Consider the following 12,910-nt stretch of genomic DNA (forward strand, 5'->3'; position numbering starts at 1 on the left):
CACCATTCTAAGGCTTGATATGGGGCGATGTGCTTCCCATTGCATATTGAATCCCAGTGTACTACTAATAAAAGTTCACTTTTTCTTATCACTTCCACACTCTTAGCTCTAAATTGTCTTTTAATTGCATTTTCCTCCGTTTTGTTCATCTAAAAGGCAGTTGTTCATTGTCTCAACGACATACATCACCCCTCTCCTCGGGGGAGGGATCTTTTCACTGTAGTTGAACCCCAAGAGAGCTCTCTGCCTCTGACCTACATGCTGGCGTGATTTTGTGCATCTTTTCACATACTTGTTGCTCTTTGTCCTTACCAGTGTTAATGTTCTGGACGTCTCTGTCCTGCTCTTTAACACACGACATGGTAAACCGCTTGGATGGCTTATATTTCTGGTTAGCTACGCCATTCTCCATCGATTGGTTTCACGGAAGATAAACTGATGAGTTTATGGTTTGGTCCGTTAGCTCCCGTGCAATAAATAAAATATTTCTAGATTAGAGCCTATTTCAGCTGCTTTATAACAGTTAGATAATTGAAAATAAAATTTCGACCTGTTGATAATGTGTTTGTGTGAGACAGATGTCTTCAGACAAGAATAATCACATCCTAACAAAAACACGATGCAGAAATATTCAGTTTCGGAAATTTATTTGCATATGGTACATTCAAAAGATATTTGGATTTCTCCATTGTTGAATGTACTTCAAATCCATGCTTCCCAATCCTTTTGGAATTACTGATTTGGCAACATTAATAGGAAGAGCAAGTAATACTGTCTCGCTCCTTTTCTTTTACAGCCCAGTCTGACAGAGTACTACGATTTCGTCTAAAAAGAACATTTAGATTAATCAGGCAACTACTGATTTAAATTTATTATTACTCTTGGTACTATCCCTCTTCTCTTATACGAGGGAAAACTGAAAGATAATGTCTCTGTACTTTTTTGTGAAAACTCTTATTGCTTTTTGAATAAAAACATTGTTAACATTCTACAACTATATTCTTAATGTCTATCTGTTTACTTCTCAACATATAGCGACGAATGCATTTCTCCCAAAGAGTCCAGTTTGTTGATACCGTCACTGTAGAATGTTTGACGGAGCCATAACTTCGCCTCTGGTTGCTCCGCTTCTTTCACATCAGAGTGTAGAACTCCAAGGTGTTCTTTAAGTTTTGGAAACAGATGAAAATCTGACGTCGTCAAGTCGGTACTATATGGACGATGATCGTTGACAGTGAACCAAATGCATCAGATTGTTGCCGATGTCGCAACGCTTGTGTATGGTAAGGCGTTGTCATGGTGAAGGAAAGGGTACTCCATTTGTGGACGAATTCTTCAAATTCGAAACTCGTTTACAGCCCATCTGTTTCTCACGCACCGACGTAGTTACATTACACAACGCCCTTATACACGCTACAATTCAGAGCCCTCTAGCGGCAGAGGGCTGCAAGTATGTAAACATGAAGAATGAAGATGTAGAATCTTAATAACGTTTGTTTTATTTAAAAATCTTTAAGAATTTTCGCATAAAAAATTCGTGAGCATTACTTTTCAACTCGTCCTCATCATTGCGTTTGTAATGCTACAAAGAAAATGAAGAATCAAATAGATATGTTTGAATTTATTCTAATGGAAGGTATAGAAAAGAATTTCAGAGAGATAGAAACGCCCAGCTTAGGGTTAAATATATTCACTGTAAGCTATACAACGCTTTCCCACAATCTTGGTTAGAGAAATACTTGGTGAGAGAAATACTTCATACTGCGCAGCAGTTTTGTTCATGCTTCGGGAATTACTGCATGCAACCTCTCAGACGTAAGGAGATATTTCAGTGGCAACTAGTGCGTAATTAGCAGTCTTACTTAGGGGCTTGTTTCTCGGCATGGTAGACGAGAACGTCTGAAGCAGTGATTAAAGTGTCCGTCAAGCTACGCAAAGTGACACAAACAAACCTCTAACAAGACAAGCACTTTGTTTTATTTGAAACTGTACCTGCGGGGGAATTTTGATGGAACACTGTTTAGGACAGTTTCATCTTGTTAACGTAGTGAATTCAAACTTAATAATGGCGCTCTCGTTAATACATCCTCTGTCTGTATTTCTGTCTCCGTATTTCCTAAATTGCAAAGACTCCTAAATACATTTTGGTCTTTAACATAATTATATTGTGATGAAGAGTACTCAGTCACTTCTGTAAAGGTCTGCTGCATTTGTTACTGCTTTTAATCAGAATCTCGACATGATCTGGGAAAACACTGACGTACAACATCGACAGTGAAGTCGTTACAGATGGACAAGGAAAAGGAAATCGATTAAGCTGTAATTTAAAAACTATATTATCATTCTTCTGAAATGTTCTAAAGAAAATACCGAAAAATAATGAGATAAGCTAACCAATATTTTTAGCTTTGTTTCTATTGTATCGAAATAATAGTGTAAAGTAATTATGGTTTCCAATCGAAATGCTTAGATTTCTTCTTAATTAGTTGCTCTGAATGACTCTGGTATATTTTCGTAGAATTCTGTGGTCCTTTTTCATTCCGCTTGTTTTCTGCGTTATGAGAATGAAAAAAAAGTCTCAAATTTCCGTGTATCAGAAACAACAATCGATCATTATCACGTTTTTATCTAACGTTTAGGTACTCGTTTACGTTTAAGGTTTTTCACGTATCGGTATGTATATATTACAGAAAAAAGTATAAGAACAAAAAATGATCGCTGCTTGAAAATAAAACAAGCCTTTTTCTATGTCTCATTGAACCTGTTGATTCCTTCGTCAGTGTCACTGACGGGAATATTTGTTTTATTTGTTAAAATAACATTACAGCGATATACAGTGCGTCTCGTTACGTATCATTTGTATTTTTTATAACCTTTTTGATCTTAAGCTTACTACTTAATACATCGTTGATGCATGTGCAACTGAAAATTGCCCTGCATGTTTATGCCAAAAGTGTTTTTCTTTTTTTCCACATAAGATCTATATTTTCATATCACGTAATACAGTATTTAGCATTATTTATCCTTATCAAACTCTTTCTGTTTATTTTAAGTAATATATAGAATGTATTCATTACCCATTCGAGAGGAAGGACGTTCATATGGCTTGTTAATTTGTTGTAAGAGCGAACAGAAGAGCTTTGATGAGAGTTATAAGTTGATTTTGCACAAATGGGATGCTTTTAAAATTAGAAAGAGAACAGTCTAGTTTCTGTACTCAAATATACACCATCATTGGTTTCTCCACCTAAAAAAATGTAATAAATTGGAAAAGCGTATGGTTGTCCTGAAACGTTTACGCTTGGATATGTTCGCCACAGGAAAAATTAAGAATTTAGGGGTCGTAAAAACCAGTAATTCTAAATGTAATGAATACCTGCGTTCATTGATGCCGTAAGACATAATACTTTGAGTGACTCTTATCTGCGCAAAAAAATATCGATTTCGCAAAACGAACTAGAATTCAGTGTGTGTTCTACACACATACATTTTACACCCATAAGCTTAAGCAGTTGGGAATATTTGCAAAAAAACACTTATTGTCATCAAAAATACACTCGATATGTGAGATTAGCAGTGATATTAAGAAATACAATATCAGAAGGATAAATCTTTAAGGATCGAGCTTGTGAACCTACGTTTTGCACAGAAAGGGATGAAAGATGCACTTTTACAATCTAATAAAATGCCTTTCAGCCAAAATAATGTATTTATATGCAAGTTGAAGTTGTTCCTGCCTGTCAGTTCCTTCTACACAAGAATGTAGTGACATAATGATCAGTTGATGAACTTCAAACCGTAACTTTCAGCGCGCATAAGTTTTACGAAAATATAGCTCGATAATTAATTCATCAATTCCAATCAGTCCTATTCAGAAGGCCACACATGGCTATGAATACACAGACGATTGGCTAAAAGTAAACTTCTAAAAATGCTCGTACATAAAACGGGACAAATTACTCTCTACTCGGTAATACATGAAAGAACGATGACGAGGTTTTAAACTGGAAGAGTCCGGAAATTCCAATTGCAAGAAAGACAGAAACTACACAACAGTTATATTTACAAATCCAATGTTTCACAAATTAAAAAGCTATATGAACTATTTAAAATCTAAAATGGCTAATGCACATGTGGAACTGACTAATAACTATAAACATAAACACTTGCAAGTTGAAGGTAATAACAATTAAAATTTTATATTTATGTGGATACACAGCGTCCAGACGCTTAATAAATGTGAACATGGTTCGTAGTAGGCTTTAATGCGATATTTATTTAAATACACATCGCATTACAGCCTACTACGGACCATGTTTACGTTTATTAAGTAATAACAATTAAGGCCATACTTTTTAGAATAAATAGTGAATTAGGTCTTATGTAGAAAGGAGAAACTATATCGTCTTATCCAGTATCTACTTTCACTACTCATCAACAGAGTTTGTAGTACATACGTTCTTGTTGTTTGCGTTCGGTTACTCCCAAGTATTTAAAGCTGGATACAAATTCTGAGATTGATTCACGACACGTCGGATAGTCTCCGACTCTTATTCTGATGCCGAGCACGTATTTGCAGATCATGACTTTTTTGCAACAGCTTATGAACCATGAACCATGGACCTTCCCGTTGGTGGGGAGGCTTGCGTGCCTCAGCGATACAGATAGCCGTACCGTAGGTGCAACCACAACGGAGGGGTATCTGTTGAGAAGCCAGACAAACGTGTGGTTCCTGAAGAGGGGCAGCAGCCTTTTCTGTAGTTGCAAGGGCAACAGTCTGGATGATTGACTGATCTGGCCTTGTAACATTAACCAAAACGGCCTTGCCGTGCTGGTACTGCGAACGGCTGAAAGCAAGGGGAAACTACAGCCGTAATTTTTCCCGAGGGCATGCAGCTTTACTGTATGATTACATGATGATGGCGTCCTCTTGGGTAAAATATTCCGGAGGTAAAATAGTCCCCCATTCGGATCTCCGGGCGGGGACTACTCAAGAGGATGTCGTTATCAGGAGAAAGAAAACTGGCGTTCTACGGATCGGAGCGTGGAATGTGAGATCCCTTAATCGGGCAGGTAGGTTAGAAAATTTAAAAAGGGAAATGGATAGGTTGAAGCTAGATATAGTGGGAATTAGTGAAGTTCGGTGGCAGGAGGAACAAGACTTCTGGTCAGGTGACTACAGGGTTATAAACACAAAATCAAATAGGGGTAATGCAGGAGTAGGTTTAATAATGAATAGGAAAATAGGAATGCGGGTAAGCTACTACAAACAGCATAGTGAACACATTATTGTGGCCAAGATAGATACGAAGCCCACACCTACTACAGTAGTACAAGTTTATATGCCAACTAGCTCTGCAGATGACGAAGAAATTGAAGAAATGTATGATGAAATAAAAGAAATTATTCAGATTGTGAAGGGAGACGAAAATTTAATAGTCATGGGTGACTGGAAATCGAGTGTAGGAAAAGGGAGAGAAGGAAACATAGTAGGTGAATATGGATTGGGGGACAGAAATGAAAGAGGAAGCCGCCTGGTAGAATTTTGCACAGAGCACAACATAATCATAACTAACACTTGGTTTAAGAATCATGAAAGAAGGTTGTATACATGGAAGAACCCTGGAGATACTAAAAGGTATCAGATAGATTATATAATGGTAAGACAGAGATTTAGGAACCAGGTTTTAAATTGTAAGACATTTCCAGGGGCAATCTATTGGTTATGACCTGTAGATTAAAACTGAAGAAACTGCAAGAAGGTGGGAATTTAAGGAGATGGGACCTGGATAAACTAAAAGAACCAGAGGTTGTACAGAGATTCAGGGAGAGCATAAGGGAGCAATTGACAGGAATGGGGGAAATAAATACAGTAGAAGAAGAATGGGTAGCTTTGAGGGATGAAGTAGTGAAGGCAGCAGTGGATCAAGTAGGTAAAAAGACGAGGGCTAGTAGAAATCCTTGGGTAACAGAAGAAATATTGAATTTAATTGATGAAAGGAGAAAATATAAAAATGCAGTAAGTGAAACAGGCAAAAAGGAATACAAACGTCTCAAAAATGAGATCGACAGAAAGTGCAAAATGGCTTAGCAGGGATGGCTAGAGGACAAATGTAAGGATGTAGAGGCCTATCTCACTAGGGGTAAGATAGATACCGCCTACAGGAAAATTAAAGAGACCTTTGGAGATAAGAGAACGACTTGTATGAATATCAAGAGCTCAGATGGAAACCCAATTCTAAGCAAAGAAGGGAAAGCAGAAAGGTGGAAGGAGTATATAGAGGGTCTATACAAGGGCGATGTACTTGAGGACAATATTATGGAAATGGAAGAGGATGTAGATGAAGATGAAATGGGAGATATGATACTGCGTGAAGAGTTTGACAGAGCACTAAAAGACCTGAGTCGAAACAAGGCCCCCGGAGTAGACAATATTCCATTGGAACTACTGACGGCCGTGGGAGGGCCAGTCCTGACAAAACTCTACCATCTGGTGAGCAAGATGTATGAAACAGGCGAAATACCCACAGACTTCAAGAAGAATATAATAATTCCAATTCCAAAGAAAGCAGGTGTTGACAGATGTGAAAATTACCGAACTATCAGCTTAATAAGTCACAGCTGCAAAATACTAACACGAATTCTTTACAGACGAATGGAAAAACTAGTAGAAGCCAACCTCGGGGAAGATCAGTTTGGATTCCGTAGAAACACTGGAACACGTGAGGCAATACTGACCTTACGACTTATCTTAGAAGAAAGATTAAGGAAAGGCAAACGTACGTTTCTAGCATTTGTAGACTTAGAGAAAGCTTTTGACAATGTTGACTGGAATACTCTCTTTCAAATTCTAAAGGTGGCAGGGGTAAAATACAGGGAGCGAAAGGCTATTTACAATTTGTACAGAAACCAGATGGCAGTTATAAGAGTCGAGAGACATGAAAGGGAAGCAGTGGTTGGGAAGGGAGTAAGACAGGGTTGTAGCCTCTCCCCGATGTTGTTCAATCTGTATATTGAGCAAGCAGTAAAGGAAACAAAAGAAAAATTCGGAGTAGGTATTAAAATTCATGGAGTAGAAATAAAAACTTTGAGGTTCGCCGATGACATTGTAATTCTGTCAGAGACAGCAAAGGACTTGGAAGAGCAGTTGAATGGAATGGACAGTGTCTTGAAAGGAGGATATAAGATGAACATCAACAAAAGCAAAACAAGGATAATGGAATGTAGTCGAATTAAGTCGGGTGATGCTGAGGGAATTAGATTAGGAAATGAGGCACTTAAAGTAGTAAAGGAGTTTCGCTATTTGGGGAGCAAAATAACTGATGATGGTCGAAGTAGAGAGGATATAAAATGTAGGCTGGCAATGGCAAGGAAGACGTTTCTGAAGAAGAGAAATTTGTTAACATCCAGTATTGATTTAAGTGTCAGGAAGTCATTTCTGAAAGTATTCGTATGGAGTGTAGCCATGTATGGAAGTGAAATATGGACGATAAATAGTTTGGACAAGAAGAGAATAGAAGCTTTCGAAATGTGGTGCTACAGAAGAATGCTGAAGATTAGATGGGTAGATCACATAACTAATGAGGAAGTATTGAATAGGATTGGGGAGAAGAGAAGTTTGTGGCACAACTTGACTAGAAGAAGGGATCGGTTGGTAGGACATGTTCTGAGGCATCAAGGGATCACCAATTTAGTAATGGAGGGGAGCGTGGAGGGTAAAAATCGTAGAGGGAGACCAAGAGATGAATACACTAAGCAGATTCAGAAGGATGTAGGTTGCAGTAGGTACTGGGAGATGAAAAAGCTTGCACAGGATAGAGTAGCATGGAGAGCTGCATCAAACCAGTCTCAGGACTGAAGACCACAACAACAACAACATGTAGGGGCAACGACGATGACGGTTTTCTAAAATGAAATTGAGAAAACTAAGTTTTATCTCATTGATACTGATTTGAGGTGAATATCAGTTCATCTTTGGCGAGATTATACCTTGCCCACCTAAGGAACAGATCCCGAAGGAGGTTGTAAGACGGGACTTCAAAAAGTAAATTACACATCCTTACAGGCCAAGTAAGTTTTCCTCAATGCCACACTTTACTTGAAAGTTGTTTATGTTAATTTTTGTAGGAATTTTTCTTGTTCTGAATGTCTGAAATCACGCTTGTAAGGCTGTAACTGCTTACACATGCACGTGCAGCCTAGACAGAGATGCCGCGCCGCTCAGAGATAAGTCAGAGGTGATCTTTGCTCTACGAAGACGCGCACCGGATTTATCTATTGATCGCACGGAGAGGAGATAGTCAGTTGAGCTATGGTGTCAGATGTGAACAGTCGAGTTTTGGATTAGCTGCAGCAAGGTGACAAACAATGGTGATTTTTAGAATTATATAATGAATCAGAGGAAGCCATATTCCGTAGAGAAAAAGAACTAATTTGTACGTTGGTACAATAGTATTTGTGGAGAACGCATTACAGGTAATGATTGAGTTTGTTTTATTTGTGGCAGCGGTTTAGTGACGGAGCATTCTTGGTTCGTCAGTCATCAGGATCAGGAATCTTTTTATTTTTCATTTGTTTTTTTGTTAGGATTAATCGGTCATTGAGAGATAAATGGATTTAAGCATTAGATTGTGGAACTTTGTTTCAAAAGAGATTATACGAGGGGCGTTCAGAAAGTAAGCTCCGATCGGTCGCGAAATGGAAACGACTATGAAAATCCGATAAAGCTTTGCACAGATGTGTTGGGTAGTGTCTCTAGTATAACCCCAGTTAGCATCACGTCGCTCTTCTCATTTCTGAGCTCGCAGTGAGTGCGTAAAGATGTCTAGAAAATAGTGTCTGCCGCCAAGTACGAGGGCCTGGTGAGAAATTTCGCCTGAAGCTATGCAGCTAACATTACATAACTGTCGTGCTGTTCTTCTTCAAGACAATTCTCAGCTGCATTCTGCAGGGGCAATGAAGATGCTCCTGCATCGTTTTCAAATGGAAATGTGAGATTACCCACAATACAGTCCGCAATTGTCTCCCCCTGAGTTTCATCTCTGGTCACATGACCCGCTGTCTTTGAAGACAACATTTTGACACAGACAACGAGGTGTAGGCCAGCGTGGAGAATTGGCGGAAAGCACTGGCGGCTGCCTTCTATGATGAGGCTATTGAAAAGTTGGTACAACGCTATGACAAAAGTCTAAGTCAGAAAGGCGACTACGTAGAGAAGTAGCTGAAAGGTGTAGCTAATTGTTACAAGTAAAACATTTCTGATGTTCACTGTGGTTTCAATTTGGCAATCAATCGGAGCTTACTTTCTGAACAGGCCTCGTACATGTGAATTTCAATATTTGTAACTTCAGTTTTTGTAATTATTGTACCATCGTTACGTTTTTAGAGTATGTATTACACTTTGGCTTATCTCTATAGTTAGATTTTGCAGCTCTGCTATTGAGACGCAATTTGCATACAGGTAAGGCAAATTGTGTGGAGAACAAATTCTTTTCTTTAATTAAAATTCACAGGGATCAACTTTACTTTCAAAGTAATCAGCTTTTTTGTCAAAATTCTTGATCATATTTTGTGATTACAATAAGTTTCAAACTGTGGAATCAATAGTTCTGATGCCACAGCGTATGTGCACGCTCGTAGGTTGGCACTACGAGAGCGGACCAACTACGTCGACCACGGCACCCTCTAGCCGACGCTCTGGAGCTGAACGAGCGCCGCTCTACTTTCTGTCCAGTTGATCAAGAGCAGACGACCTAGCAACTTAGCTTCGACTTGTAGGGGGGCTAGCCATTACAGACTTTGCCTTTGTAACTTCTAGTATCTGTTCGCTTTGATACACGAACGGCTCCGCACCTACTTGCTCATGTGTACCAAAAGTTAAGTAATATGTTTGTATATGTTTATACACCAGTAAAGGTGCTTTAACTTTACTTGCAGTGCCGGCCATTGGTGGGCGAGCGGTTCTAGGCGCTTCAGTCCGGAACCGCGCGACTGCTACGGTTGCAGGTTCGAATCCTGCCTCGGGCATGGATGTGTGTGACGTCCTTAGGTTAGTTCGGTTTAAGTAGTTCTAAGTTCTAGGGGACTGATGACCTCGTATGTTAAGTCCCACAGTGCTCAGAGCCATCTGAACCATTTTTTTACTTGCAGTACCGAAGTGCTTTACCTCACCTGCTACTACTCGCTTCCTTCATTCGGCCTATATTACAGATAACAGGAGCAGACCCACGCGCCGCCATCCAGGCGGAATACAAAACAAACAGGCTACGATTTTCTTTAGATTCATGCAGTTTGATTTATCTATGCTTTCTCGCAGTTCAAGTACTTCACTAACAGCATTAAGATATCTACAGATTCAAGAGCTTCCCTTTCACTCGCTACAAGTCAACCGTAACTGGCATCTTCCACATTTCCATTTAACACAGATACATGGGATTAATTTTCAACATAATCACAATGGCTCAGTAAACAGTGGCCTGAGCGCTTCAATCTTTCAACGACCATAAATCGGCCCTTTGGCCGCGGTGACATTCGTGACCGTCATCCTATTCGGAAAATCAGCGATTCCTCCGAATCAGTTCTCGATTGCCTTGACATCGTCGTTTGTGGCCAGTATACATGGTCTTCTTTCCTGACCAGCGTCACCCACGTCTGTGAGGCCTTGGTAAAATTGCTGGCACCAATTTGCTATGGCTGGACTTAATATTGCTTTGGTCCATATACCGCAAGAATTTCACACTAAATCTGTAAACGCAGTGCCCCGCGTACTTTGAAGTACATTTCCAGCTGCCGTGCCATTTCACACGCACGCTGTGGTGCGCCTGTTACCCGTCTCATAGCAGAACTGTCTCTACAAGAATGACAGAACATGTAATTTCTTCGGACAAAGCGCCACCCTCGTTGCGCGATGATCTTAGTATGTTAACTGCAATCAACTGTCCCAAAACTTTGTCTATTTTCCCTTTCAACTTGTTCTGTACAGATTTAAAGGCGTCCTACGTAAGCGATAGAAGTGACTCACAGCGCGCGACGATTTCAGACGACAGAACAACCGCAGGCATAGTTACGGAAGTGTCCTAGGTGAGCGAAGTCTGTGGTGGTGCCTGTCCTCTGCCACAACTTCCGACGTTTGAATCCAAAACGCACCTGAATGTAGCCGCTGCAGTGTGCGCGACATTGAGGGTGACAGCAAAGTGTCTTCTCGGTAATGCGCTGGAGGGGACAGACGGCTGTTGTGAAATGTTTATTATCCGATTTTAAGAAAACTGATTTTAAGAAAACTATTTGGTGAATATAATTGCGTCTTCCGCATCTTACAGCTTGATGTCTTCTCTCAATGAAGGACTTGATTTATTTTTGTTATTCGTCACATTTAGAGTGTTGCACGAAACTAAGTAAATGGCTGCATGAAATTTGTAAGACTTTGCAAAGAGAAAATCACATTGCTCATACTTTACATATAGCTCATTTAAGGCCATACGTTATTGCGTATCAAATGTAGCCAACATATCGAAATTGTATTTGAAATTGAAAGCGGAATGATATCGATTTTAATTCTCGTGTAGTAAGTTGTGAGGGTTGTTTCATTCGCGGACGGAGCGCCCGCAGCCCACCCGAATCGTTTCCTGCGCATTAAACTTCACGATGAGTACTTGTCCAAATTTTCATAGACAAAGATTGAGAAATGGACAAATGAGCTACCAAAGCGACCACCGTGAGGTCCAGTACTTCAAGAAAATATTTAATTGCTAGAAAGTAATCAGGGTGATTAAATAAACTTGATTATCGATATGAGGAGAAAACTAAAATATTTCACAAACAGCTACCTAAATGAAGGGTTAAAAGGTTCATATCTTCAAGGCCTAGCTATCTTTCACATAAAAAGATACGTTGCTGTGATATTTAATTGTCAGAAAGGCTTCCTTCGAATTCAGTACTAAATTTAGGAATTTCGAAAAGATGCTAGGACGGCAAATGAGGTGTCAATGAGATATGCTTTCTGAATAAAACTGGAAAATAAAAAATGAAGGAAATCGGTCAAATATTTTGTGAAGTGATCTGTCTAAAATGAAAACAGATCAGAGAAACGTTTTGCCTACTGGTGTCTTTGAACGATGCTCGAAATCATGTACAGAGAATTAGGTGCATCAAACGTTTCTTTAATGTGTTTTATTTATTAGTTTTAGACAAATCGTTTCCCACAACGTTTGACTTTCTTTTCAAATACTTTGTATTATTTATTTATGCAGACTGTTTAGACTAACAGAAACGCATGTCCTTAACAGTGATTGCTGAAGTATTACATATCCGACAGTCAGATATCAGTAATATTTCATGGTGGTTCATTGTGTTTTATCCGGAAGTGAATGTACGTAATTTTCTGAGATAGATGCATACGCATTTGAAGATCAAGTACTTTGGCGAGACTCAGAAATATACTTTGAGATGCAGTGCAAACAGTATAGATACAACTTAGTACACAGCATTGGTGACAGGACTGGAACCGAGTTCATCAAAACGTAAGTAACCGCCTGGATCAATCCTAGAACCGCCAACGATATCAGCTCCAATCCGACGACGCTGCCGATACACCAAACATACCCTCACTGTTGGTCTCTTCTGATGCTTTCGTAGGACACAGCCTAAATTACCAGTTGACATAACTACGTCTTTGAACGTTCTGTTTTGAAATTTTCGACAGTGAGTTGAGACACAACAACGCTGTTACAGGTAATTGTGGCGTTCACTTAATGACGGTTAATTGAGTTGCACATTCCGGCATTCATTGTTTTTTGTCGTTCTGGAGGTAGTCTGCGAAAACCAGTTATACAAGGTAATTCACGAAGATATGCTAATGTTTTAATATATTATTCTACATGTAAGACTAAAGAAAAATGTTCGTGTAAACAAA

Source organism: Schistocerca serialis, chromosome 4, assembly GCF_023864345.2.
Source record: "Schistocerca serialis cubense isolate TAMUIC-IGC-003099 chromosome 4, iqSchSeri2.2, whole genome shotgun sequence".
Lineage (NCBI taxonomy): Eukaryota > Metazoa > Arthropoda > Insecta > Orthoptera > Acrididae > Schistocerca > Schistocerca serialis.